Source organism: Bactrocera tryoni, chromosome 2 (genome assembly GCF_016617805.1).
Source record: "Bactrocera tryoni isolate S06 chromosome 2, CSIRO_BtryS06_freeze2, whole genome shotgun sequence".
In the NCBI taxonomy this organism is placed as follows: Eukaryota; Metazoa; Arthropoda; class Insecta; order Diptera; family Tephritidae; genus Bactrocera; species Bactrocera tryoni.
The window spans coordinates 43,098,791-43,111,801 of NC_052500.1; the positions used below are offsets into that span (position 1 = coordinate 43,098,791).

At 40.0% G+C, this 13,011-nt stretch overlaps 1 pseudogene; it reads right to left on the bottom strand.

Moving 5' to 3' along the window:
- Positions 1-5,066: 5,066 nt before the first annotated feature.
- On the bottom strand, positions 5,067-5,598 carry LOC120767209 (annotated as a pseudogene).
- Positions 5,599-13,011: the final 7,413 nt, after the last annotated feature.

Sequence of the window (13,011 nt, forward strand, 5' to 3'; positions counted from 1 at the left end):
AATGGGGCAGATTTTATTTGAGTTTTGTACTACTCTTCCGCCCATTCCCGTAATTTCATAATTGGCTTGTTTTGTTGGTAGTTTTAGCCAATTTTGTGCCCTAGACGCTATGAATGATCGTTGTGATCCTTGGTCTATTAGAGCTCTCAATTTGAAAAGTTCTCCTCGGTGTTCGATGGAGATAACTGCAGTGGGTAGTAGTACCCTACTTTGATTCTCGCTGTGAAGCGTTTGTGTTTTTAAAGCCTTTGAGCAGCATGGTGTCTCTTGGCAAATTTCGGGATTTTGTGTTTCGAGAGTTGCGGTTGCAACTAAACCCGTGGCTCTTTTGGAGAAAGCGCTACTTTGGGGTGTGCTAGGAAAGTTATTGAAATGCAACATTGAATGATGCCTCTTGTGGCAATATACGCAATTGAATTTGCTTTCGCAATTATTGAGATTATGTGAGTGGGACAAGCAGTTTGTACAGAGCCTTTTTGCTCTGACAAACTTGTTCCTTTCATTGATATTAAGTTTTTTAAACTTTTCGCAAGCTTTCAGCTTGTGCCCTCCTTTACACAGTTCGCATGACGTTTGTTTATATTGTTCGGATGTGAACGATAGGTTTTTAAAGAAGCTTCTGTTTAAATTGTGGTTGTTATTAGCTTGGGGTCTAATAAAACTTCGATTTAGGTCGTGTTGAACGTTTTTAGTTCTGACCGTTTTTTTATCTACCCTTTCCGCAATTTCATACTGGGTAGTTAAGAAATCATTCATTTGTTGCCACGTTGGGCATTTTCTTCGTGAGGAGAGCGATTGCTCCCACAGAAGCAAAGATTTTTCCGGTAATGCCGCGGAGCATATATTTACCAGTATGGGGTCCCAATTGTCTGTGGGAATATTCTGTGTCGCTAGAACCGACAAGCAATTTGAAACAGTGGATTGAAGTTTTATAAATTCTTCACTTGTTTCTTTCTGAATTTTTGGTAAATTCATTAATATTGTGACTTGTTTGTCGACTAATATTCTTTCGTTCTCGTAGCGCGCTTTTAAAGCTTCCCAAGCATAATTGAAATTTTCGTCATTAAGAGTGAACTGTTTTACTATTGCGCCTGCTTGACCTTTTGTTTTGTATCGGAGGTGATACAATTTTTGCGCTTGAGATAATTTAGGATGCTTTATGTACACGGCCGTAAACATGTCCCGGAAGGACGGCCATTGTTCATAACCTCCATGAAATATTTCTGTATCGCATGCTGGCACTTTAAGGTGAATGCCGGAACTCGCCTCTTGGCTTTGAATTGGAGGCAGCTCTACTCTCGGTTGTGGAGTAGGTGCAATTGCTTTTATTAATCTCAATTGATCAGAGATCATAGCTCTCGTTTCCTCGTACTGGTCTAAACAGTTTTCGTATTTGGAGCAAGCCGAGGATTTAAAATTTTCCGGAAGATCTGATTCGTCAGATTCTAGAATTGCGTCATACGCAGCTTGGAGACGTGTCCAGAAATTGCCTAGATTTTCTTTTTTGATTTCTAGTACCGATTCAGAATTGTCCTGAATCGGTGAAGATGAAAATCGAGTGCAGTATCGAATTAAACTGTCACTCTCAGCGATAAACTTAGTATATGAAATGTCTTTAATTTTTTTTTTGCTTTGTAGCACCTTGCTTTGAGCGTGTAGCTTCAGCAGGTGTACATGGGCTCTTTTCTTCAGAAATAATTTTTTGTACTTTTAGATATTGAATCGATTTAGATTCCTTAGAATATCCGTTCATTTAGATAATAGGTAAAAATTGAAAATATGAGACAGAAAGAAACTTCTCTCAGTGTATTTATGGTAGTAATAAATACGTTTGAATCTTTAAGATACGCGGTTTGTATGGTTGTTGTATACACAAGTATCTAATAACGAACGCGTATTTCGTTTTCCTTATTATAAAATTGTATTTTTGTTGTATCCGTATACGCAATGGCCGAACTAACGAGCGAGTGTTTCGTTTTCGTTATCCCTAATAGTTGTGCTATTAGTTTGTTTTGTTTTCTTTCTATTTTATTTATTGCTTCGCACTCGTTCGTTTATAATTGCGTATACGGGCGATAATAAGGAAAGGGAAAAGGGTTAATGACCTTTGTATATAAAAGATTTTTTCCGTTTGCAATCCTGCTTGCTTGTGCTTTAGCAAGAACAAGAGGTATTGCTTGAAATATGCCGATTTGGCCTTTGGATATATGTATGTGAGAACAATTAGAGATACCAACACGTATGTATGTATGTATATAAAGTATGTGCTGGTTTTGTCTTTTATTATTATTATTATTTTTTTTTTGATTTGACCGTATATATTTTTTTTGGGGGTTAAATTAAAATATTTGTAATTGCAATTAGCGCTCCGTTTAGTTTTATTAAAGTTGCAAATTAATTCCCGAAAGTTTGAAATAGTTTTAGTTTAAACGTAGGAAATACAGTCAAAGGCAAACTGTATGCCGTATGTCTGTACGTATGATTTTACAATACGAATGACGCGGGAGAAGAAAATTGGTAAGATGCAGGTATGCACCTAAGTACACATTGGAATATGTGCAATTTTGTAGAAATTGATATTTATTAATATTTATACATACATATGTGTGTATGATATGCCGATGCCTGTGATCCGTTTCCTTCCGGTTTTTATGTTTTTGAACTGCTTCTTGTTGCGCTGTTGCCGCTGATGGTTTCCTTTCCTCTTTTTTTTTTTAATGTTATTTATTTATTATTTATTATTAAATTTTGTTCTTTTTGTTTAAATTAAGTTTTTATTGTTTTCGCGCCCGATTATTGCACTATCATTAAACGCGCCCGTCTTGATATTTGTGCCACTTTTATTTTTCGCGCCTGGTTTTTGAGGATTTTTTTTTTTTGTTTTATTTTCATTTAACTTTTGGCCTTTGCCACACAATCTTTTATGGGTTTAGTTTTGTTGGTTTGGTAATTACACGTTAGTGGTTTTTTGCACAATTTTTAGAATATTTTATATGTATTTATATATTTCACACGCTATATTTTTGTGTTTCACCCGCGATTTAAAATGTTTGTATTAGCATAAAACTATTTTGATTTTGATATAAATTTTTTTTTTTGATTTTGATGCAACGGTGCGAAACCGTTTTGTATAATCCGTTTTCAACTGTTTTTTTTTTTTTTTGTATGTATGTATGTATTTGTCACTGCACTTTGATTTCACTTGCAATAATTGTTTTTTTTTTTTTGTATATAGTGAATTGCACTAAATTTTGTATATGTGTATGTATGTATGTATATGTCGCCTCACTGCACGAATTGTGTAAGTTAACCTCCTTTTGTCTATATGTTTATGTCACAAATTTGATTTTTTCTTTTTTTTTTTTTCAATAGTGCCGTTCTTTGCGGCTCGAAGGACCAATGTTGGGTTCACTGCCCGCTTCACTTACCACTTGATCGCTTTCTTTCCTTTTAAATAAAAAAAATCGGGATTCACACTTGTGTCTTAACACTATATGTATTATAATAGTAGCACTCGATTTGTAGGCGTTCTCACAATCGAAATTTTCCCTGGATTTGTGGGTTTTCCCTTTTTTTTGAACAAATCTAAATGCACTTTTACTCTAACACAATTTCAACTTAAACTAAACGTCAATTGCGGATTTTAAAAGTATGGAGGTGGATCGAGCTGTGTAGCGGTGGCGGACAAGCGACGTGGATTCAAAAAGGTGGTCGAATCTGAACTGGCTTGTGCAAAGCGGACCCTTTTTCAGTGGAGAGATGTGGTGTGTGTTTTAGTGTGTGGATCCTGCGCTCGCGCGTGTGGGTGGTGTTGATGTGGAGTGTGGTGATGTCGAGGTGAGTGTGGTGAGTGTGCGTGTTAGTGATGGGTGTGGGTGTGGTGTGGGGCAGGCGACTAAGGCTCAATTAGCCAAAGTTGAATATAAATGAAATATGAAAATATTTTGATGTTTATGTGGTTGCAAATGACATTAGAAATTGAAAAAATGAAATTACAAAAGCAGGAGAGGTTAGCAATGGAAGAGCTTAGGCTCAAATATAAATAATTTTACAATGCACTACATTTTTAGTTCACTTTTGTTATACATTTATTTTTATTATTAAGTATATGTTTTTTTATGTTTTAAATGAAGTTTTTATGTTATAAGTTTTGTTGTGATATTAACAGTTAGTGCCTTTTGAAGAATACGAAAATGAAATGATAAATGTACCTAACCCAAAATAAAAGAACCAAAATCAAAAATATAGTTGGATTATAATTAAGCAAAATAATCATGCATTTTTATTAACTTGTATGATTAAAGTACAAATGCATATACATACATATGTGTATAAGTATTTAATATTTTGATTTTGTATATAACGAAGCAAGCAATTTCTCATATTATTTTCTGATGATAAAGGGAATTGAGGCATCAAAACTTCATTGTTGTTTTGATTATCTATATCGAAACTGAATAACATGTTGTGAAGAATACAACACACCATAATCCAGTCATTGCATTCCTTCTTATTTGACGTTGAAAGCATTCTAAATTTAAGCTCCTTTAAACTACCGAATTTCTCTTTCAAAAGTCCAAAACAATTCTCAATTCGTACACGGTATTTGGAAAAATACGCGTTGAATAAATCCCTTTCTTCTTTTCTATGTTCAACACTGTTTTGCCGGAAGGGCGTTATTAAATATGGTTTCAGTGGATAGGCACTATCTCCCGCGACCCACTGTGATGTCGACAAGAATCGTTCCGGATGCTTTGCTAGTGAACAATTTGAAAATATTTTCGCGTCATGTACACTGCCTGGGTAACCAATCGTCACCTGTCTTATGCGCAATTTATAGTCACAAATCGCTTGTAGTTTTACAGAATATTGACGTTTACGAGAATAGTAAATTTCATGCTGCATAACTGGTGCTTCAGCTAATTTTATTTCGGAACCATCGATGTAAGCCACACACCCTGGCATTTCTTTCGAAGTTGCGGACACAATTTCCAGTCTTTCTCTTTCATTGGGCCAGTATAAAAACTCATTTTTTAATCGCAATATGGCTGTAAAAATTCGTTGCGTTACATTTTTAATAGTGCGTCCATCATCCACACCAAATAAGGAAGCCACTTTTCGAACAGATTGTCCATCGCCGGAAGATCCCAACCGATACAGCACTATTTTGAGTTGCAGTTCGATTGGAAGTTGTGAAGTACTTGAACTTGTCTTAAAAACAGCGTCATTTTTAATTAATTCTAAGATACGTTCGCATTCCTCCGGGCGAACACGAAGCATCTGATTGAATCTGCTTTCGTCAAGATTCCTTAGCACACAGCAAACAGCTCATACTGATCAAAAAACTTTCAATAGCTTCGTCTTCTTCGTCACCTGGCAAAGTATAGATATTTGTATTTAATGAAGAAATGTATGCAAATACTCACTTGATTCAACTCCTAATAGAGCCAATGCATGATTTTCACATAAAGAAGCTATAATTTTATTTTTCTGACTTTCTCGTGGCATTTCTGTCTTCTTAATTTTTCACTATCAGCTGATTAAGTGTAGAAATATGACAAAATATGACATACAACAGTTAAGGGTGCTCACAAGTGTCGTATTTTTTAAGAATATTAAAATACGACATAAGACATACAACAAAGCTTGTGAATTGCCTAAATGTCATAAAAATAATAATAAACAACAAATAATAAACTCACACTTCGAAAAATTATTAGACACGATTAACCTTAAAGCCATTAAACAAAGAATGGTATTGCAGGAAATACACAGGGAACTGTTAGACTTAACGACAACAATAAATTTTGCAAAAAATAAAAATTTTTATTCAGGTGCAATAAATATAGAAGAAGTGGAAAAGATCCTGAGTATAGAAAAAATAACCCTTCCAGCTATAGAGATATATATTTTTTTTTTTTTTTGCGGGCGAGGGGGTGGAAAATGCCTTCCGCATCGTCGGTGCTGTCGTCACAGCAGCGGTATGTGCCACTTGCAGGTCACTAAAAACCCCCCCTCTAAGGAACCGTCGCCCACCCTAGAACCGCGTTTGCATTACTTCAGGGTGGCGTTCCATTTTTCTCATTGAGAGATTTACATCTGCGCACCTGCGTCCAGGTCCCGCTTTTTGCTGCGTAGCAAGAGTGCAGCGAATTTCTTGATGATGCCCCAGTTTTCTTCACTTTCCAACATAACGCTGACTAAATTGTTCGCGTTTATTGGGCCAACCAGGTCCGCTACAGCGGTGCGTTCTCCTTGCCAGCGCGCACATTCGAAGAATGTATGTTCAGCGTCGTCTTCTGTCGCATCGTTATATAGGCATGACGGCTCTTCGACTTTTCCCATTCTGTGAAGGTACTTTTTGAAGTACCCGTGACCGGATAACAGCTGGGTTGTGTAAAAATCTACCTCTCCGAATTTTCGGCCTGTCCATGACTCTAGATCTTTTATTAGCCTGGCCGTCCATCTGCCGCGACTTTCGGTGTCCCATCTTTGTTGCCATGTTATTAATGTTTCTTTCTTTATTTGTTCTATTGCGCTTTTGTTGCTATCGGATGACTGCTTTAGCTCCCACAGCTTTTTCCTTTCGTGTGCTAGAAGGTCAATTGGGGCATTTCCGCTTATAACTAATATTGCCTCGCCGAACACTGTTCGGTAGGCTGATGCAACTCTGAGGGCTGCTGTGCGGTGCACTCTGGCCGCTACCTTACGCCGGTTTTTCTTTTTAAGTACATCTGCCCATATCTCTGCTCCGTATAATAAAACGCTGATTGTTGTCGACATTAGGAGCTTTCTTTTTTCTTGACTGGGGCCTCCTATGTTGGCCATTAGTCGGCTCAGTTGCGAGGTGATCTTCGCTGCCTTTCCTGCGGCGTGCTGGATTTGTACCCAGAAGGTTAATCTGGGGTCCAGTCTTACGCCTAGGTAGTTAACTGCTTTTTTTGTCCTAAGAATATCCGTAGTCGTATGCATGGTTACTTCGAGAGGTATGTGCTTATTTGTTAGCAGCAGTAGCTCGGTTTTTTCCGTAGCGAGCTGAAGGCTGTGTGAGTCGAGCCATGCTTGGGTCCGTATCATGACCTGGTTCAGCTTTCTTCGCGCTTCTTCTGTGTCCCTTGCTGTGATTACTGCTGCAATGTCGTCGGCGTAGCCTATTAAATACGATTCATCTGGCATTTCTAGTTTTAATATAGCGTCATAGCTAATGTTCCATAAGTCTGGTCCGAGGATGGATCCTTGTGCTGCTCCTGACGTGACCGCTATCTGTCGTGATCCCTCTTTAGTTTTGTATAGCAGTTTCCTGTTGCTAAGGTAGCTCCGCACCACAGCCCTGAGGTAGTCGGGTACCTTAAAGCTTTTCTCGAGAGCGTCGATCATATCTACCCATCTAGCGCTGTTGAAGGCGTTTCGGACATCTAGAGTCGCCAGCAACACTATTCTTTTGTATTTATGCCATCTACGTTGTGCGACTTCTACGCTTTCGATGACGCATTTTATTGCTCTTATGGTTGATCTGCCGGGTCTAAAGCCATATTGTCTAGGGGACAGTCCTCCAGCTTCGTTGATTGCCGCTTCAAGTCTGGGTTTAAGCAGGGTTTCGTATAGCTTTCCCGCTGTGTCAAGCATACATAGAGGGCGGTATGCTGATGGCGAATTGGGGTCTCCTTTTCCCTTACTGATTAGAACCAGCCGTTGCTTTTTCCAGGGTTCAGGGAATATTCCGGCTTCAAGGCAGGCGTTGTACATGTTCAGTAGTACTCCTGGGCGCTCTGCAGCGATTATTTTGAGAATTTCTGACGGGATCCCGTCCAGTCCGGGGGATTTGTTGGCCTTGAGCTTTGCAGTGGCTAGTTGCAGCTCCTCAAGGGGGGATTTGCGTCGGTCTTAGGATGTGTTCTGGGTCCCTAGCCCTTGTTTCGTGTGTGGGGAATAGTGCGTTCACAATGTTATCCATTTTGGCAGCGGTTAGATCAGGTGGCTTTGCTCGAGCGCCGAGTTTCTTCATCACTATTTTATACCCGAGTCCCCAGGGGTTTCTATTTATATCCTCGCGTAGTTTCTCCCATTTTTTCTTTTTGCTGTCGTCGATGGCATGCTTTAGCTTCTTCTTTGCTAATTTGTATTGATCGGCTTCTTGAGTTGCGGCTCGTGTAGGATCTGCGAAGGCGGAGGCATGTCCGTCTGAGTTGGGCTATATTTTCAGTCCACCAGTAAACTGCTGCTTTATGTTTGCTGTGGGAGGCCTTGGGCATTGCTTTTTGACAGGCTCTTGTTATATTAAGCATTGTGTGCTCGACAGTTTTTCCTGCGATTATGGGGGAGTTGCTAGATGGGTTTTGGTCGTCTATTGCGGAGATTAATTTCGAAGTATCTAGCTTCGCAATGTTCCACTTTCGTGTTCCAGTTGTTTTCCTCTGCTGGTTAGTGCTTGTTCCCGTGTTGATCATAAATGAGATGTAGTGATGATCGCTGCCAGTGTAATCCTCCAGGACCTTCCAGTTCTTTACTGAGCCTGCCGTGCGTTCTGTTGATAGGGTAATGTCTGGTGTGGTTTCCTCGCAGCCCGGTCTTCTAAACGTGGTTGCATTTCCCGTATTGTGCACTACTAGCCCTAGCCGCGCAGCCATTTCTACAATGCGCTTTCCTCTCGAGTCCGTGCTTGGTAGACCCCACTCTACGGCTCTGGAATTAAGGTCTCCGGCGATAATCAATTGACCTTCTATAGACCTGGCTGTATCCTCTATGTTGTCGAGCTTTCATTGGAATTCCTGTATACTATCGCTTGGCGTCAAGTAGCAGCTGATTACTGTAAAAAGGTCGCTTTTGGCCCAGACGAAGCCGTTGCCGTTCCCACTGTTTACAGTCCTGATATTACTCCCTGGTGGTAGCCATATAGCGGCGGTTGAGCTGCTATCTTCTAGCCAGATACCTCTCTCTTTCTTTTTGTATTGCTCGCTTATGATGATCATCTCGTAGTCGCTCTCCGTCACCATTTGCGAGAGTAGTGCGTCGGCAGTCTTGCATCTATGCATGTTGGCCTGTAGGATATTCATTTGCCTCGGTAATTCCTATATACCGTGCATTTTGCGGAGCCCGGGATGTGGTCGATTTTTTCATGTTTGGCCTCTTTGCAAAGGCAACATGAAGGAGGCTTCTCGCAATCTTTCAATTTATGACCTGGTTGGCCGCATTTTATGCAAACACCTTGTCCCCTTCTATCGGGCCCTTTGCAGTCCCAGGTTAAGTGTCCTGGACCAAAGCAGCGGAAACACCTTTTGGGGGTTTCTTTCAGCCGCAGCCTGCAGCTAACCCAGCCGATTTTGATGCGTGCCTGTCGCATTAGTGCATCAGCTCTATCCTGGTCCAGCGTTACATATGCCCTTACCTGCTCTCTTGTGTTAGGAGCTGTTATGTTGATCGCCGAGCCTTCGGTGGGGTCCTGTAGCGCTTCTTTGACAGCCCCTGCTACTTCTCCGGGCTCCGGCTCTTGTTTTGCGGATCCTTTTGATTTTGACTTCTGCCTCTTTAAGATCTACCTTGCTGCGGATATTCTTGAGGACTTCGGCGTAGCTGTTTCCTTCTGATGGTTTTATTATAACGGCCTCTGTTTGTCGTTTCGGCCTGTTATTTCCTTTCTGGTTTGCAGCCATGTTGTTGGCTAGTTGCCTCTTTGCGTTTTTAGGCGCTTCTTCCCTCGTTCCTTCGTTGACGTGAGTTTTCCTGGCTTTTTTAGGCAAAACTGTCACTGGCTGTCGTTTTCGTGTCGTGGTCGCACTATTTTTCGCGGCTCCACGGGGCTTGTCGCACGCCGCTTCGAGGTTGCTGACTCTGGGGTCGCGATGCGTCTGCTTAGGTGTACCCGCCTTTTCTCGGTTTCCGCAGTGAGCCAATTTCTGCGGTAGCTCTTAATGACGTCGAAGAGCTCGTCTAGCTGTGCCGCTCCGTTCTTTACGTCCAAGCTGACGTTCTTTTGCTTCGCCATCGCCAACTTCATTTTTTGCACTATCCCCTTGCACTTTTCAAGGGATTCTTCTTCTGCTCGTCTCATTTGGGTGATGTATTCTTGTTTCGGCGAGCTCTGATTTCCGTCTTTAGTGGCAGCTGGGGTACTCTTCCCTTCTCCCTGCTTTGCCGGTGCTGCTTGTGGGGCCGGAGTCTCCCTTGAGTCTGTCTTTTCGCCAGTTTTGTCCGTCTGCTTTGGGGTGTCGGTGCGTATGGGGGATCTGAGTATCCTGCTGCTTCTGCGGAACACCGTTCCGTATTCCTCTTCTTGTACGTCTTTGTTTTGCTGTTCCCTCTGTTGGGTTTTTTGTTGTAGTTGCGGTGTATTCATTTTTTCTGTTGGGTCTCCGCTTCAAGCCGCTATCTCCGCACGTTGTAGCAGTTGCCCTTTATGAACCCCGTGGTTATCTATGCAAGCAGGGAGGCCACGCAAGGATTGACACAAGTCCTTATGGGAGCTTGTGTTCAGAGCCAGGTTCGGGCACGAATCAGGAGTTCGTCTCAACTGAACCTGTACGGCCATAGAAATTATGGCGACGTGCATTGAACGTACTTGAAGACCTGCCATGGTTTTAACGAGACGGAGGTGAGAGCAGTATTAGCCTGCCAGCCATTTCGATAAGATGTCACTCATATCTACTGAGGTGACAGAATACTGCCCTCCCCAGCCCTTTGTCGATCTTATCCGTTTCGGTTTTCCAGTATTCCATAATCAGAATCTTACTGGTCTCGATTCTGATGGGCTCTTGCCCAGGGGTTTTCTTCTTCTTCTGTGCATCTTTGGTGCTGGTCGCTGTGTCCCTCGTCGCTTTGTTGCCTCCCTCTCGTGGGTAGGTTCTCCCTTGGTGCAGCCCCGGTGGGGGTTGTGGACGCTTATTTGAAGGCGGCATCTTCTCGCCTCTTCGCGGGAGGTTCATTGGGCGCGTGAGGCGTTTTGAGCCAAGCCCTCCTCTCCTGCAGCTCTTGGTCGGGGGCTGCGTATTACTATTCGCAGCTGACCTACTTAGCGTAGGCCGTCCACTATCCGCCAGCTGTGACCCCGGTAGTAGCCTGAGCTCAGCCTTACCCAGCTATAGATATATTAGAATACGCAGAAATATAATACCTACGACCTACGACATAACTGCTCTAAAATATCATCATGGGAAACTTATATTATACCCATTGATAGCACAATGTAATAATAAACTCATAACAATCACTAAATGTAAAAATAATATGAGTAAATATATTTGTAAGCAAAACACACAAGACAATTGTACTATACCAATATTAGAATACCAAGAAGCCTTTTGTAATACAATAGAAGAAAATAATATCCCCCTATTACAGATAAACCAAATCGAAGGAGAACACAAAATTAATAATGAAACAATTAATGGAACTAATTTAATACAATTTATTGATACCATAAAAATTGATGGTAAAGAATATCATAACCAAAAAGAAAAAATTAACGAATATATAAAAACACACTCTAATGATAAAATTAAACTATTAGAAATCTTGAATGGAGAATCTAACTATAAATTTAACAACATCCAAAAATTACATTCATTCATAATCCCTTTTGAGGAACACCCTATTAAAACAACTCTTATAACAATAAGTATAATCGCTATTTTAATAATTTATCATTTAAGTTATATTATGCAGTACTTAGATATAAAACATTGAAAACACAACGAATGACACAAAAACGTTACGCGGAAATACTACGAAAACAAGGAATGGAATACCTAACCAAGAAGAACACCACTAAAACCGTATAAAAAGGCAGGAGCCTTTACTCTTTTTATAAGGGTGGGAGAGTTAAGGCACATGTAACTTACAACACATCACTATCACATGGGTCAATGTCCAAAGTACGCGATAACACTAAACTAAACACCATTATCAAGAACAACAAATTATATGTATTGTAGATTACCCATTAGTATAAATAGAAGCATAACCATACACGCTTTGTCTTTTGTATTTTGAAGATTACCAAATAAGGAACGTTTTGCTGTCAATGCAGAACTAAAATATTTTTTTGACTAAAATAACCCAAGTGTTATTAATTCATGCGAGAACGGTACAAAATGCTACCAGAGAACGTGTATAGAGAAGGTTCATGGTGAGCCGATTGTCGAAACATTCCTCTTTTTGGAGGGTTTCAGGTTTGTAGACTTACAGATTCAAATATTTACAATGCGCAAACGACTATTTACATATGTATGTATATCATTTATAGATATTCTCAGTATGTATGTATGTGCAATTTGACTTATATTTTGATGAATTCTATAAAATCTATTGAAATATATAATAATGTCATGTACTATTATTTAATATATTTATTTAATATTTAATTTATATACATAGGTTTGGTTAGTTATATCTTTATATAATTATTTGCCTTGGGCATTAGAAGTTTTGATAACATCTCAAAAGATAAAGCCGTCGCATAGATTCACATAAGTATGCATGTAATTATGTGTACATGTAAAAAGATTTAAAAAAACCATTCGCATAATGTACACATATTCACATATGGATGTATTTTTGTGTGCACGAAAACAAATTTTAAAGAATCATTCGCATAATGTTTGTAACTTTGTCTACACACAACTTTGTGTGTAAAAATATATGTATACACCCATTGTTTCATACAAAAACTCCGTTGTCACGGACAACCAATGGCCGAACTTCACGTTTTGTCAAAACGTCAATATGTCGAAGAAATGACGCGACGACAGAACGTCACAGTATTGTGTTGTTGGTAGAAAATCCGAGCTGTGCCGAAAAAAATCAAACGATTGTCACCGCTTCCCTTGTGGCTGTGACAGCTTCGCCCACAAACCAGCGTAAATATGTATGTATACGTATGAGCGTGAATACATATCGACGCAGATTTTTGCAAGCCACGGAAAAATATTTTTTACATTCCTTGACAAATACAGTCAATCCCGGTTATGTGCTACAATCAAAGATACAGACTTTTGTGATTTGTTAAAAATAAAAATA